The sequence below is a fragment of the Pogona vitticeps genome, chromosome 1 (genome assembly GCF_051106095.1).
Source record: "Pogona vitticeps strain Pit_001003342236 chromosome 1, PviZW2.1, whole genome shotgun sequence".
Taxonomy (NCBI): Eukaryota; Metazoa; Chordata; class Lepidosauria; order Squamata; family Agamidae; genus Pogona; species Pogona vitticeps.
In genome coordinates this window covers 147,233,001-147,248,344 of record NC_135783.1, presented here as the reverse complement: position 1 = coordinate 147,248,344, position 15,344 = coordinate 147,233,001, and the positions used below count along the sequence as shown (strand labels likewise).

Below are 15,344 nucleotides of genomic sequence, written 5' to 3'. Positions count from 1 at the left end.
GGTTCCCCTTGACATTTTAGTCAGTCGTGTCCGACTCTAGGGGGTGGTGCTCATCCCCGTTTCCAAGCCATAGGCCAGCGTTTGTCCGAAGACAGTTTCTGTTGTCACGTGGCCAGCGCGGCTATACACGGGACACTGTTTACCTTCCCACAGAGGTGGTACCTATTTATCTACTCACATTTGCATGCTTTCGAACTGCTAGGTTGGCGAGGAGCTGGGACAAAGCGACGGGAGCTCACTCTGTCGCGTGGATTTGATGTTACGACTGCTGGTCTTCTGACCCTGCAGCACACAAAGGCTTCTGCGGTTTAGCCCGCAGCACCACCACGTCCCACATGGTGAAAAAATACTGCTTTGTAATGTTCCAATAACCCCAGAATTGTTTCTACTGAGCATTATACCAGATAATATAGATAAGACAAAAAACTACTGTACCTAGTTATATATATAGTCACTGCAGCCAGAATTCTGTATGCTAAGAACTGGAAGAAATTAGAGATACCGAAACAAGAGGAACTCATTGAGATGATATGTGAAGCAGCAGAACTGGATATACTATCAGAAGTGTTGAAATACTGTCCAATACAAAAGGCAATTGAAAGATGGGATTTACTATATAAATGGCTTGAGTCACCAGATAGAGCTTGAATAACATAGAATTAAACTAAGATGTAACTGAAACCTGTAAAAAGGCGGAAAGTAGACTTGATATCGCACCATGAACAAGCAGACTGGATGACAGTACATTTTGCGTTCTCCTTCCTCCTCTCCCCCCCCCCACATTCCCCTCTACCTTTTGTATTCCTTACCTTATCTTTAGTTTTAAAAATAAATTTTTAAAAAACCAACTTATCATTTTATGGATGCTTATAAGTTGCCATTCCAGACCGAACCAACTTTGCCACAGGGTGGAGTGAGGTGGCTGCCTTGGGGGGCATACGCTCAGTAGTAGAGAGCAACAACAAAGTATCTGAGGAGGTAGTTAGATTAGAGACAGAACCTGTAGAGTATGGAAGGGAACACTACTCCCATGGCCGGTACTGAAAGAAAATTCACTTACTGGTTCGATCAACTCCTATGGCTGGGATCCTATCATGTATTTACACCAACATAACTCAATTGGCATAAATCTCAGCGGCAAATTCGTGCAAGTTAAGCAGTCAGCAGAGATGTTTTCTTTTGCATGGCAACGCACCACACAATAGCCAATATCTGTCCTAACTTCTTAGCTTGTACTAATTTGCTACTGAGATTTACAGAAACAGAGTCATACCAGTCAGTGTAACTAATAAGTGTGACAAACCCAGACCTACTGGGATCTGCCACACGTTAACTAAGCTGCCACCAACCATTCCCTATAAGAAGTCACACAGACCAGGGATGGATTTTCAACAAATAAAAGAATAAGGTTTATTTAATACAACACACAGGGAAAATAAAATGCTCAGGTGAATAAGATATAGTAACGTGGCTTAGTCTCATTCATACATGCATACAGTTTGGTTCACACAGAACCCTTAACTTGAAGCACAGACCCTGAACCTATCAGTTCTGGCTAACCAACAGACACCTGAACCTATCAGGTTGGTACTCTGACACACAGTAGTACCCTGTCTGACACACAGACTCCCACACCAGCTTCTTCTTCCCAGCTGCTGCTTCGTCACATCCCAGCGTCTGCTAACTTCTCCACACACGCATCACATATATATACAGTACAGCCCCTCCTCCTGATGTCCCGCCTTCCACTCCCCATAGGATGGAACTTTCCCTCCAAACCCATGACAGACAGGTAACATCAGTGCTGTATGTAATACCTCCCCTCTTTATAAGTTGTTTTGAAGGGGGAAAGCTAAGGTGCTTTTCCCCAAAAAACAACCTGGATAAAACACACAACAACAGTTATACATACCATATCATACTTACTTATACTTACATTCTAAGTTAACCATAGCAATTAGGCATTTAAACATTTACCATATACATTACATCAATTTGCCTTTATTCATACAAACCAAGTTCAACAACCAGGTACATTCAACTTTTTGTCATCAATATATATACATAGTCCATGTTTCTTTCGCCGTCTTCATTCTTCAGGTCTTCTTGACAAGGCGTCAGCAACACAGTTCACTGACCCTCTGACCACCTTCACTTCAAAGTCATAGTCCTGTAGGTTTAAAGCCCACCTCATAAGTTTGCTATTGTGGGTTTTCATTGTCTTTAACCATTGCAGTGGTGAATGGTCAGTGCACAGAGTAAAATGTCTTCCCCAGATGTAAGGCTTGGCCTTCTGGATCGCGTAGACTATGGCCAAACACTCCTTCTCCACGGTTGCCAAATGTCTCTCACCTTTTTGAAGTTTCCTACTCAGGTAGGACACTGGATGCTGGTCACCATTCTCATCCTCCTGGCACAGAACTGCTCCTACCCCGCTGTTAGACGCATCGGTGTAGATGATGAACTCCCGGTCGAAGTCTGGAGCACGCAGCACTGGATACTGGACGAGCGCCTCCTTCAACCTCTGGAACGCCGCCTCACAGTCGCTGGTCCACGGGATGCGGTCATCAGCCTTCTTCCTCGTCAGATCGGTCAGCGGAGCCGCAATCTCGCTAAACCTCGGGATGAACTTTCTGTAGTAGCCCACCAACCCAAGAAATGATTTGATTTTTTTCTTGGTGTTGGGTCTGGGCCAATCACGAACTGCTTCTATTTTGGCCTCTAGGGGTTTTATCACTCCTCCCCCTACTATGTGACCCAAGTGTTTTATTTCTGGGCTACCCAGCTGCAGTTTGTTCTCTTTGCAGGGCCTAGGCCAAAGCACTTCCTCCCCTGGGTTAAAGTGCCTCTCACTGGCTCTCTGGTCATCCCAAGCTTTCTTTCTGACCTTTTGAGCTTGCAGGGTCTCTGCTGCTAGCTCTAGGTTTCTCTTTAGGTCCTTCCTTAAAGAGTCTATATATGTCACAACGTCTTGTGGGTCATCCTGGGTGATCTGCTCCCAATTTTGTTTGATCAAATCAAGGGGCCCTTTCACCCTTCTCCCAAATAAAAGTTCAAATGGACTGAACCCGGTACTGGCTTGTGGCACTGATCGATAAGCAAACAAAAGGGATTGCAGCTTCTGGTCCCAATTGTTTGGATTCTCTGCCAAGTAAGCCCTAATCATGCGCATTAGAGTCCCATTGAACTTCTCAGTTAACCCATCACTTTCAGGATGATAGGCAGTGGTTTCCTTGTGCTTAATTCCACAGATTTGCCATAAGCGTTTCATGAGCTTTGATGTGAACGATGCGCCCAAATCTGTGATTATTTCTGAGGCAAATCCCATCCTGGACATATACCCCACCAAGGCATCTGCCACTGTGTTTGTTTCAATGTTAGTCAAGGGTATGGCTTCAGGGTACCTCGTGGCATGGTCCACAATGGTGAGAATGAACCTGTTCCCCCTCTTTGTGGCCTTGGGCAAAGGTCCCACAATATCCACCCCTATGCATTTGAACGGAGTGTCAATCACAGGCAAAGGGCACAACTTTGCTTTGGTCCTATCGCGGCTATTCCCCTGCCTTTGACACACATCACATTGTTTACAGAACTCCCTGATCTGCTTCCCTATGTCAGGCCAGTAGAAATTCTGTGTGATTCTCTGCTGTGTTTTGTTCACCCCTAAGTGTGCAGCAAACATGTCAGAGTGCCCCCTTTGTAAGATCATGGGGCGATACTTTTCAGGTACCACCAGCTGACTTCTGATCCCATCTCCCCCTTTTGAGATATTCCTCAGGGTCTCTCTATACAAAATCCCCCTTTTCTCCAGAAATCTCACTGGGGTTTCAGGTGTTAGCTGGGCGTCAGTCACCTGTTCAAAACACTTTTGGAGAGTGGCGTCTGCCTTTTGCTCCTGTCCAAATCTGCTGTCTGTGGTTAAGGTTTCCACCACAGCTTCTGAACTCCCCTCTGCTTCCGTCTCTGGCTCATCATTACCCCCCTGAACTGTCCCCGTGGTGGCTTGTGAACGTGTAATCACTAGCACCCGTTTCACATGTTCAGCCAGGTCATTTCCCACGAGCACGGCTGCTGGCAGAGTCGATGAAATTGCTAGCCGCCAAACTCCCCTCCAGCCTTGAAAGTTCACAGGTACCTCCGCGACTGGCAGTGAGATTACCTGCCCCTCAATCCCTGCCACCTTCATGCTCTCATTTGGGATCACATATTCCCTAGGAATAATATCTGGATGGCACAGGGTCACCTGAGAACAAGTGTCCCGCAGCCCCCGATACTGACGGTCAAGTATTCCTACGTCCACCCCTGCTGTCTCAAACAACTGAGAATCTGTTCTCACCAGCAGGCAGCGCCTGACCTCTACAAGAGGACCATTTTCCTCAGCCTGATCAGCAGATGTAGCTGTTCCAGATTGAGTAGCCATGGCAACAGGCTCCCTCAGTGACAATGAGCCTTGCTCTTTCTGGACACAGAACACAGCTTTTGGCTTGGTCCCACTCGAATTCTGAGGCACAATTCCTTTTAGCTGCTTTAATTTCTCACACTCTGAGATTAGATGGCCCTTTCCCTGACAGAAATAGCATTTTCTGGTGTATTTTGAGTCTCTCTCATCCTGTTTTGGTTTTCCCTCCAAAATCTGAGGTCTTGGTTTCATTTCTGAGGGCTTCCCTGCACCATGGGCCCCTCCCCCTTGCTGGTTTTTCCCTGGTCCCTGAGAGTACTTGCTGTAGGTTTCTTTGGGTTTTCCTACAGATTTCTCCTCACCTAAGGGCTTTCTTATCTGGTAAATAAAATCTGCGATCTCGGCTGCTTCTGCCACAGATTTTGGTTTCCTTTCCCTCACCTGGAATTTCAGTTCCCCATGCAGGACTGAATAGAACTGTTCCAGCGCTATCAAATCTTTAAGCTGCTGAAAGGTCTCTGTCCCCTCCTGAGATAGCCACTTCTCTAGCAGCCTCACCAATTGGGCCCCCACTTGGGTAAAAGTCTGCTCTGGTTTCTTTGTGAGGGACCTGAATCTTTGCCTCAGCTGTTCCGCATTTATCCCATGTCTTGCAAACACCAGTTTTTTAAACTCTGCAAAATCTTTCATCAGTTCCTCAGGCATCTCGGCATAGACTTCAGCCAGGCTACCACTGATTAAAGATCGCATGATGGTCATCTTCTCAGTTTCCCTCACTGAGAAGTCCACAAACGCTCTTTCCACTAAGGAAAAGAACACCTCAGGACAATCTCCCTTGTGGTACACAGGGAATTTCTTCAGGTCAGCTTTAGACAATTGGCCTCCCTCAGAATCCCTATTGTTATTATTGTTCTGGTTCATCATTTCCAATTTCCTTAATTCAAACGCCATCCTTTCTTTTTCCAGAGCAATTTTCTCTCTCTCCATTCTTTCTTCCCTCTCCATTCTCTCTCTCTCTCTCTCTAATTCAAATTGCCGTTGTTTCTCTCTTTCCCTTTGCTCCATTTCAAATTGCCTTTCCCTTTCTTCCCTTCTTTCTCTCTCTAATCTTTCCTCCATTTCCCTCACCCTCAGTTCATGCTGTTGGGCTAGGAGCAATTTTCTGAGTTCTGGGTTCTGCTCTCCTGTGCTGTCACCCTGCACTGAGCCAAATTCATCCTCAGAACCTTGGTCAACCTGGGGGTCTTTCACTTCACCCATTTCTGCCATTTGGCTTCGAGTCAAGGGCATAATCCCCCCTCAGAACAAGCTGCTTTAAAAAGTCAAGCCTCAAAATAAAACGACCACTTTTTTTTTTCTCTTTTGCCTCAGAACCAGCTTTCCCTATAGATTGCTGCTGTCCTTCAGCACTACTTGCAACTGTAGCGAGTTAGAGTCTACCCCCCTCTGCTGGGCCTCTCAGCAGGCAGGCTAGATCACTGCTGTTTCACAGTTTTGCCTCAGCTTTTTTCCCGCCAAAAACAGGCTGCCTCAGAGCACCCTAATCTAGTCTCCCCAGTTGGCACGTTCTTCTACTAGCGCACCTCCCCGTGAGGTACACCTAGAAGATTACCTACGCGCCTCAGATTGTCCCTGACTAGACCCCCCTTGCTCTGGGCACACTTGCCAAGGCTTTGCTGGACCGCTGGACAACTGGACCAGTCGTATCCCACACGCTGGACACCAATCAATGTGACAAACCCAGACCTACTGGGATCTGCCACACGTTAACTAAGCTGCCACCAACCATTCCCTATAAGAAGTCACACAGACCAGGGATGGATTTTTAAACAAATAAAGAATAAGGTTTATTTAAAACAACACACAGGGAAAATAAATTGATCAGGTGAATAAGATATAGTAACGTGGCTTAGTTTCACTCATACATACACACAGTTTGGTTCACACAGAACCCTTAACTTGAAGCACAGACCCTGAACCTATCAGTTCTGGCTAACCAACAGACACCTGAACCTATCAGGTTGGTACTCTGACACACAGTAGTACCCTGTCTGACACACAGACTCCCACACCAGCTTCTTCTTCCCAGCTGCTGCTTCGTCACATCCCAGCGTCTCCTAACTTCTCCACACACGCATCACATATATATACAGTACAGCCCCTCCTCCTGATGTCCCGCCTTCCACTCCCCATAGGATGGAACTTTCCCTCCAAACCCATGACAGGCAGGTAACATCAGTGCTGTATGTAACAATAAGGTTTCTAGACAGTGTGTCAAAAAGGAAGAGCCCTGCCTTGTCTTTCATCTCAGCTGGAAAAATGATTGGACTAGACCAGACGCCAAGGATTCAGAAGTTACTTGTTTGGAATATTCACCAAACCCCTTCCCCCACCAGCATGGCCTCTTGTAAGTTAAAAATAAATATGTATTTCCAAGCTCTGCAAGGGATAATCACATCCATTTATAGAGAGGGGCTTCTCTATTCTTCCTGATGTATTAATTTATTGTATAGTAGCCTGTCCTCTACCGGTGTAAAAGATGGTAATTGTTATTGTCATTACAGATATGCGGGGCTGTGGTGGGGATGTTTATATTTTTACAAGCATTATATTATTGCATTTATCATTAAATGTACATTTTAAGGACATAAAAATGACAGCAATGTTATTTGAAGAACACATACAAAGAACAATAATAATGCCATTAGTAGCTGAAAGGTGTAATAGTAATATTGTGTATACATTATATTGCTGCCTTAACTGTAAAACATAAAAGTTAATGGCAGAGGAACATGGAGATTGAGGGAAAGAGGACTCTTAGTAATGGTTATGAAAAATTTCTGTCTCTTTTAATATCATTTTTGTGCCTCTGGTGCTGTATGCCCAACTGGCTGAGAATTTCTAAGCCCATAGTAAATTAGCTCTGAGCTAGAAATCCCCAGGTTAGTTTATCAGCTGATGATGTGAAGACTTTTCTCATAAACTACCACATACCATCCGCCCACACGCAGGGAACTGATTGGCTGGAACGGAAGCAAAATGCACCAATCAGAGTGCATTAGCAAAGGACAATATTAGACTACCGAGAACTGGTCCTAGTGCTAGACAGAGTAAGGCAACCACTCCATGCCGCCATTGGGAGTAGCAGCGTAATCTCCCAACTGGTTTCCCTAAGTCCCATGGCTGTTCCCTTTCCTTTTAGCCCAGAGCTATTATGTATGTGACACAGCTTATCCTGGGCTCTGTAAGCTAGGCTGCCATCCTTAGGTGTGGTGCAACATTCGCAGCCATTTGTAAGTATCAGCTCTGCCAGACTGCCTAGTTTCTGTGGGTTGAAGGGAATGAGATCCATCTTATCTTTCCTCTGGGACCCTAAATGTTTCGAGCCAGCCTTGAAACCAGTGACTTAAGTTTTGCCTGAGTTCCTGATCAGTGAGAATCTTAAAGAGGATTTTATTTGGGTAGCTGGAATCTCTATAGCAGGTGGTGGGCAGTTTTCAGAGGATGATCCCCTACCCACCCATTCACCATGATGACACCTGCTATCATTGTGTTGGCCACGGTGGGTCCAGAGAGAGGAGGGGGAGGCTAATATATTAATGTATCCATTAACAAAATGACATGAAAACCACTAAAGCACATGCAAGGATACACCTTTCTGGTTCCATTTTGGTCACAAATTTTTTACTCTACCATGGAAGTAAAGTGAGAATAAAGTCAGCTTTTCTTCTAACAAGCATTAATACTTTTGTTTGCTAAATACCAAGTTCATACTCTTCAAGGACTTCAAAATGACACCTTCAGTGAACATTTGGAAATTTAATTTCTCCATGTAAAAAGCAGATGATTAATCAAACTAAACAAATCTTAATTGGACAATGACAGCTGTGGTGACTTTATTTTATTAAGATCTATATTTTATCCTCCCTCCAAGGAATTCAGCATGACGTACATGAATCTCCTTCCCCTATTTTCTCTTGACAACAACCCTAAGAGAGAGTTTATTTTGACAGAGCTTAATTGAACCATGTTGAGTGGATATTTGAACTTGAATCTCCTAGTTCAACCGTCTTCCCCTTATACCACACTAGGTCTCATCAACTTCAGGTAATAGTGGATCTAATGAAAGATAGAAGGGCAGAGTGGGTCACTGGAGATGTGTGGTGTGGATTAAAATTCGAGGCCAGGGTTTGAAATGATGCAATGGAACACAATGTGAGCAAACCATTGACTCATTTTATCCGGCTAATTTTGTCAGCTCAAGACTCACAGACCTCACCAAGCTACTGCCTACCAGATGTGTTAGATAACCTCATTGTAGTTGAGGATGATGGTAATTGTGTTCCCGCATATCTGAAGACTGTGGGTTGAGAAATTCTGCCTGAGAGCGTGTCTTCAGTTTGTCTCTCTTGGCAGCCTACGGCCTATTTAAAAAATGGATCCTAAAGTTTATGAGTAAAAGTTATGGCAGTTTTCATCACCGATATTGTCTACAGCAATACAGTCTACAGTATCTTCTGTTCTTTTATATTCAGGGCGGGCCGTCAAAGAAAAAAGGAAGGAAACACAATGAGTTCATTTTTTACATTTGAAAGCTGCACATAGTAATTAGATCTGTTCTCATATAGGCTGCTGCCCCAGCTAGAAAAGCCTGAGGAAAAAGCAGAAACTTGTCATCTCTAGAATTCAGAATTGGAAAAAGTCAGCAGCTGAGATAGAATCATGCCCATGTTCATAAAAGTTCCTAGGAAAAACATGGAAAAAAGAAAAAAGGGCTTTAAAAATAAATGTGAAAGATATAAAGCCTTGTAATAAATAATAGAAGTCAGTTTTATTACTTTTTATCTGATGTCGGGACGATTTTATGAAACTGCAGCTATAGCAGAATACTAATCGGTGAGATTTAAGAAAATTACCTTATCATTCATGACCTACAAAAAAGTTGGCATGGAACACAAGATGATATGTTTTCATCAACACTGCTTTTATGTGCATAAGCTGTCCTTCCAAGGCCTTGGGAAACACAAGGTATCATCAGACTCCCAGAATGAGGCTCCCTTCGTTCATATGCAAATGGGGTATGTAATGTTAGAAAGCAGTCTTGGTGGTGTGGAACTTTTATTTGACCATTACTCAAACCTTAGAGAAAAGCACTTTGGGACAGCATTTGGGAGATGATTAAACATGGTGTGGGGGTACTGGGAGATGATTTGTTCTTTTGTCTTCCTCTCCCAAATCTAAAATGAAACCTCCACTTTCCAGACCAGGACTGTGGCGTCTTTCTTAGCCTGTGGGTAAATTTTCACCCTGAGGAGATAACTGAGGGCTGAATTCCAATGGAGAAGGCTCAGAGGCCAAGTGAGTGGGGCTAAAGAAGGAGGCACCATTTTAAATGCTTGTTTCAGTTTTATTTCCTCCAGTTCACTGTGAGGTCTGTGATTTCTTCTCTCTTACTAACTTTTGCATATTCAGTTGAAATGATGATATTGCCATCCAAAATCTATTTTTTTTCAACTTCTGCTTCTTCCATCCACACAAGGGTTCTTTTCTAATGGAGGAATCCTGCTGGTGTGATCAAGGAGGAGGAGGAAGAAGAGGAGGAGGAGGAGAAAGGAGCAGTTTTCACTGGTTACACAATCTCCCTGTACTTCCCACAGAATCAAAGCACTGGGGAACTCTATGGAACAATGTGGGAAGTGGTGCTGGGAGCAGCATGAGGAGGGGGGGGGGAAATGGAATAATTTCCTTTCTCAGTCTCTATCCATAACAGAATTCTGAAGAGAAGTGAGCTCAGACAGTGCCATCCTTGGTGGAAATGGACTTTGGATCCAACCCTTGATACATATTGCTAACATCTGTGCATATAGTCTTAGTTGCATGCCCAACTTGCAGTTTGATCCTATTGACTATGACAGACTTCGAAAAGGGTGGCAGCCACTATACCTCTAGAGGCAAATGACTTCTTCTTACAAGATAACAAAATTAGTGTTTTTTTAAAAAATAGAAAATCATTTTCTTAACATTATGTTAACAATATGGAATACATATAGAAAATTGTTCATCCTGCCAATATCTCCAATATTTCTGGTGATAGAGCTGTACAAATTCCCAATGAATTTTAAATTATCAGTTGAAGAACTTTTTGATAAAGAGACAAGGTTTTAGGTTAAAGGATTGGCTGGAAAAAATGGGGAATGAAGAACAAATAAAACAAGTGTTAGGCAAATACAGTGGTGCCCCGCATAGCGAGGTTAATCCGTTCCGGATTAACCCTCGCTATGCGAAATTGTCGCTAAACGGAACGTAAAAGCCCATTGAAACGCATTAAACATCGTTTAATGCGTTCCAATGGGCCCTAAACTTACCGTTCAGCGAAGTTTCCTCCATAGCAGCAGCCATTTTCGCGCCCTCGGTAAGCGAGGGGAGGGCGCGAAAACGCTGCACTGGCGTCCGTCGGCCATTTTACAACCGCCGAACAGCTGATCGCCCGACTCAGTGGGAGGCTTGGGGGGGCGGCGGCAAGAGGAAAAGAGGGAACGTGGGGGGGAGGATGCGCGAGCGTGCGGCTTCCCTGCCTTCGCCTGCCTGCCTTGCCACCTTCCTTCCTTCCCGGGGGCTTCAGGAAAAGGACGAGGAGGAAGAGGGAAGGGGGGAGAGGAGGACGCGCGAGCGAGCGACCGGCAGGCTTCCCTGCCTTCGCCTGCCTGCCTCGCCGCCTTCCTTCCTTCCCGGGGGCTTCAGGAGAAGGATGAGGAGGAAGAGGGAAAGTGGGTGTGGGGGGGGAGGACGCGGAGCGAGCGACCAGCAGGCTTCCCTGCCTTCGCCTGCCTGCCTTGCCACCTTCCTTCCCTCCCGGGGGCGTCAGGAGAAGGATGAGGAGGAAGAGGGAAAGTGGGGGGGGGGGGAGAGGACGCGCGAGCGAGCGCGCGCGCGCGGCTTCCCTGCCTTCATCTGCCTGCTTCGCCGCCTTCCTTCCCAGCCAGCGTGGCCCCGCATCACTCTCGTGGCGGCGGCGGCGGCTCCTTCCTGGCACCCGTCGGCCCGTCTTCGGTAAGCGAGTTTTTCCCATAGGGACCGACACGATGCCTTCACATTAGCGATCCCAGAGAAGGGATCGCTATGCGAATTCTTCGTTATACGGTGCGCTCGTTATACGAGGCACCACTGTATAAAATATGGTTGTTGTAGGTTTTACGGGCTGTTTGGCCATGTTCTGAAGGTTTTTCTTCCTAATATTTTGCCAGTCTCTGTGGCCAGCATCTTCAGAGGACAGGAGTCAGAACTCTGTCTGTGCTCTGGTGCAGTTTGTACGATAGTAGAGTATTTATAGCTGTGGGATCAGCTTTTTGTCTTATTCAGGAGATTGGGTGATTATGGTAATCTAAGTTTTTTTTGTTGTGGGTGTATTGTTGTGATAAGGGGAAGAGATGATCTGTCACTGTGATTGATGGGTGTCGTTAGTGGGTCTTTTGTGTGCAGTGATCACCAGTCCTTGTGGCTGGGTAGAGTTTGTTCACCTTTCTGCAGGCTTCAACAAAAAAAGAAAAAAAAATCTAAAACTCAACAAAGCCTGGCTCCCAGCACTGAAAAATACAGTCCAGCCATGAAAGCCTTTGAGAATACAAAGATAAAATACCTTGGTATAATGCTATTCAGTTAGAACTGTGGACAAAGAAATAGATAAAAGGAAATGATATATATGGGGAACCTATTAAATCTTAGAACTGCAGAGCTGGAAGGGACCCTATGGATCATCAAGTCCCGCCCCTGTTAGAGAGGCCCAGTGGAGTATTGAACTCTCAACTTCTGTCTCTGCAGACAGAGACTTGAACCACTGAGCTATCCAGCAGTCAAATGAAGGAATTATTTTACAGAAGGAAAATGTAAGAGAAGAGAAAGTAGGGAAGCAGATAGTAAAATTTATAATTTATTACTGGAAGTTGAAGAACAGGGGGATTTACTTTAAATGTTGTGGGAATAAGATTTAGGAGAATAAATAAGCTGCAAAGCTTAAAAAATATGTGGAATGTTAGAATATTATGATTCATGTCAATAAGGATAAAATGGATTTTTTAATAAATTAGTGTGGAGATGGTACTTAAGACAAGCAATATGGATGCAATCCATAAGGTCGCTTCCACCTCTGCAGTTCTAAGATGATGATGGTGTTTAATCAAATAGATAATAATTGTTCTAATATATGCTGGAAAGGGTGCTAGAAAATAGGCACTTATTTTCACATATGCTAGGGATGTGAAAATGGAATAAGCAGTTTAAATTTAGCTGTATGTTCTAAAATAGTGCTTTAGAACCTTGAAAGGGAGATAGATAAGTGGACTAGGAGAGAATTGGTTTCTAATCTGTTAACAGTGGCAAGACTGATTATTGCTAGTAATTCAAAACCACCTCATAATATATGTTGTTAAGTGACTGGTGTAGAGAAGTTTGGGATATAGAAACTAATGATAAACTTACATGTATTATAGCAATTAAGAAGGGGATAACTAGTAACTATGTGTTTGCAGGTATAAAGGGAGAGTTGGTTGGTTGGTTGGTAGGTAGGTAGGTAGGTAGGTAGGTAGGTAGGTAGGTAGGTAGGTAGGTAGGTAGGTAGGTAGGTAGGTAGGTAAAGGACAAAGTGTTACATATGAGTCTATACAATTTTGGAAGGAAAAGGGAGCCCCAGAAGGGTTAATGGTTTAAGTAGTTATTCCTTAACAGTCCCAGTGGTGGGGTGTACAGTGTATTTAATATGTTTTCCCCTCCTTAGTTTTGTTTCTTAGATGCTTTAATGTTTATTATTTATTGTGGTTTTTTAAAAAAATTATAAATATAAACCATACCTCAAGTTTATATGGCTGAGATAACTTGGATTACTTACTTAGACTTGATCTAGAATACAGCAGCTGGAATCCGTGGTGTGGCATACATCTTTGTTTAATCACCTTTTCCTTCATAAATTCAACTCTTGCAATCCACTTTTTTTAAAAAAAAAAAAACTGAACATGAGAAAAAACAAAAGCAAAACAGACATATTTGCCCATTCAAGCAAAGCCTGTGCCCAATTCAGTGATTAGCTCTTAAAAGCCTGGCTTTGACTCCCTGTAAATTTAGGTAGCTGCCATTTCTCTCCCTCCCTGTCACTCTGCCATTATCTTTAGCAGCTGCACAGCAGTCCAGCACAGCATGATCCTGTCCTTACTGCAAATAGTTGTAGCTATTGACCAGGGCAAGGTGTTTGAAAATGTCATTCAGTTCACTGGAACGTACGTGTAGATATGGAATTGTTGGTTAATTGTACTTTTGCTTAGGTTGGCCCTATTGTTACAGTGTTACAGCATCAATGTTGGCAGAGATGAAGATTTCTCCTATCTGGCGTTTTCTACCCAGGCTGAGAATGGTTCTGACTTAAGGCTAATGGCCCACATCTCAGTGGGCAACATCGATCCATGAAAACAGAACAAATTTGGAAAGAGGAAATGATTCGTGTCTCCAGCATAGCTGTGCTCCCTAGGTAAGTAAGAAATGGAGAACATTCAGATTTCCACTTAACCTTTGCTTTCCTATTTCCATTTACAGCTTCAAAAGTGACAAGAAACAAATGAATTTGGTTCAGGAGTTCACGAGGAAACACTCTTCTTTCACATCCTTTCATCTTTTCAGCATGATTTCCTCCATGCAATGATTAAAGCATCTATAGCCCCAACATCGGGCTGTAAATGAAATTGGGGCAGTTGGTTAAGTGTATATAGCCATAATTCAGTTTAGCATTGGTTCTGTGCATATATTTGGATGCTTTTCTTTTTCCTGAAACTTCAGGAGGGGTCCCTCATTGACTGAGCCCTTTTTAATAGATAGAGCCAGAGAGAGTTACTATTTTTTGGGCTACATTTCCCAGAAACCCTCAGAGGATACGGCCATGCTGGCTGTAGGCTTTTGGAAGCTGTTGTCCCAAAAGCAGCTTTTTTTCCAGCATTATGGAAAAAAAATAGGGACAGTGACATGCTGAATGGGGTTGAGAGCGAGAGGGAAACAAATATCTGTTTATCATCACTCCTTAGTGTTCCTTCTGCATTTATCAAGCTCAGTGAAAGGAGTCAAAAACCTTTCATAGACAATTATTTTTAAACCGTACTTGGTACTCTGTGGGACAGTACCTCTTGAAGGATCCTCTAAGTAAGGATATTAAAGCCATGCCAGAAACAATGTATTTCCCATAAACAAGTACTAAAGCTATCATACCAAGGCACGATATACACTACTCACGTTAGGCCTGGTCTGTCGCTGCAACAGAATGAGTTTTCTCAGGTGAGAGGGTGAATGAAGGCTTTTACTTCATTTGGGATGTTAGGTCTGACAATTTTGGATGTTCAGCTATATGCATACACATGTACCTGCACATCCATGTGACTAGCACGTTGGAGAAAAGGTTCTTAGCTAATTTCCTTGATGTACATGTTGGCCTCAGGTCAAGAGTTGCAGCTTCTCCCAGCCTGCAGGCCAAATCCAGAAGACCAGATTCAGACCCCAGAAAAGTTGAGTCTGGTTCCTACCTAGAGCAAATGCTTTCCAGACACTTTAAAAATCTCTTTATGTAAGAGATTTTAAAAAGAGATGTCAGAAACCCTGATTTGAATCAACACCTTGCTGCGAGAAAAATAAGACATCTAACACTGTGCTCCTCCTTCTATACTCCCAGTCCAAATTTCCCCTTGTGCCTGTTATTTTTATTGGAGGAAAAGACATACAGTATTACCTTATCACCTACAAGAGAAATGGGTCCCAACTGAAAAAGTGGGGGGGGGGGGGACTCAAAAAAACCCAAAGCTCTTGTAACACCTACCACCAGAGTTCCTATACAGATTGCCCTCCCCTGCACCTGTTTCCCCCCTGAATGTTTTAAGACCCTTTGCTAATTATGAATAATCTAATTTGACCATAATGG

General features: G+C 43.8%; 1 long non-coding RNA gene across 1 annotated transcript in view; it reads left to right on the top strand.

Annotated features, from left to right (window-relative positions):
- Positions 1 to 14,212, top strand: part of LOC110078952 (uncharacterized) — a 54,912-nt gene extending 40,700 nt beyond the window's left edge. Inside the window, exon 2 of the long non-coding RNA XR_012088158.2 lies at positions 13,730 to 14,212. This is a non-coding gene — a long non-coding RNA (uncharacterized LOC110078952). The remainder of the gene's footprint in view (positions 1 to 13,729) is intronic.
- Positions 14,213 to 15,344: the final 1,132 nt, after the last annotated feature.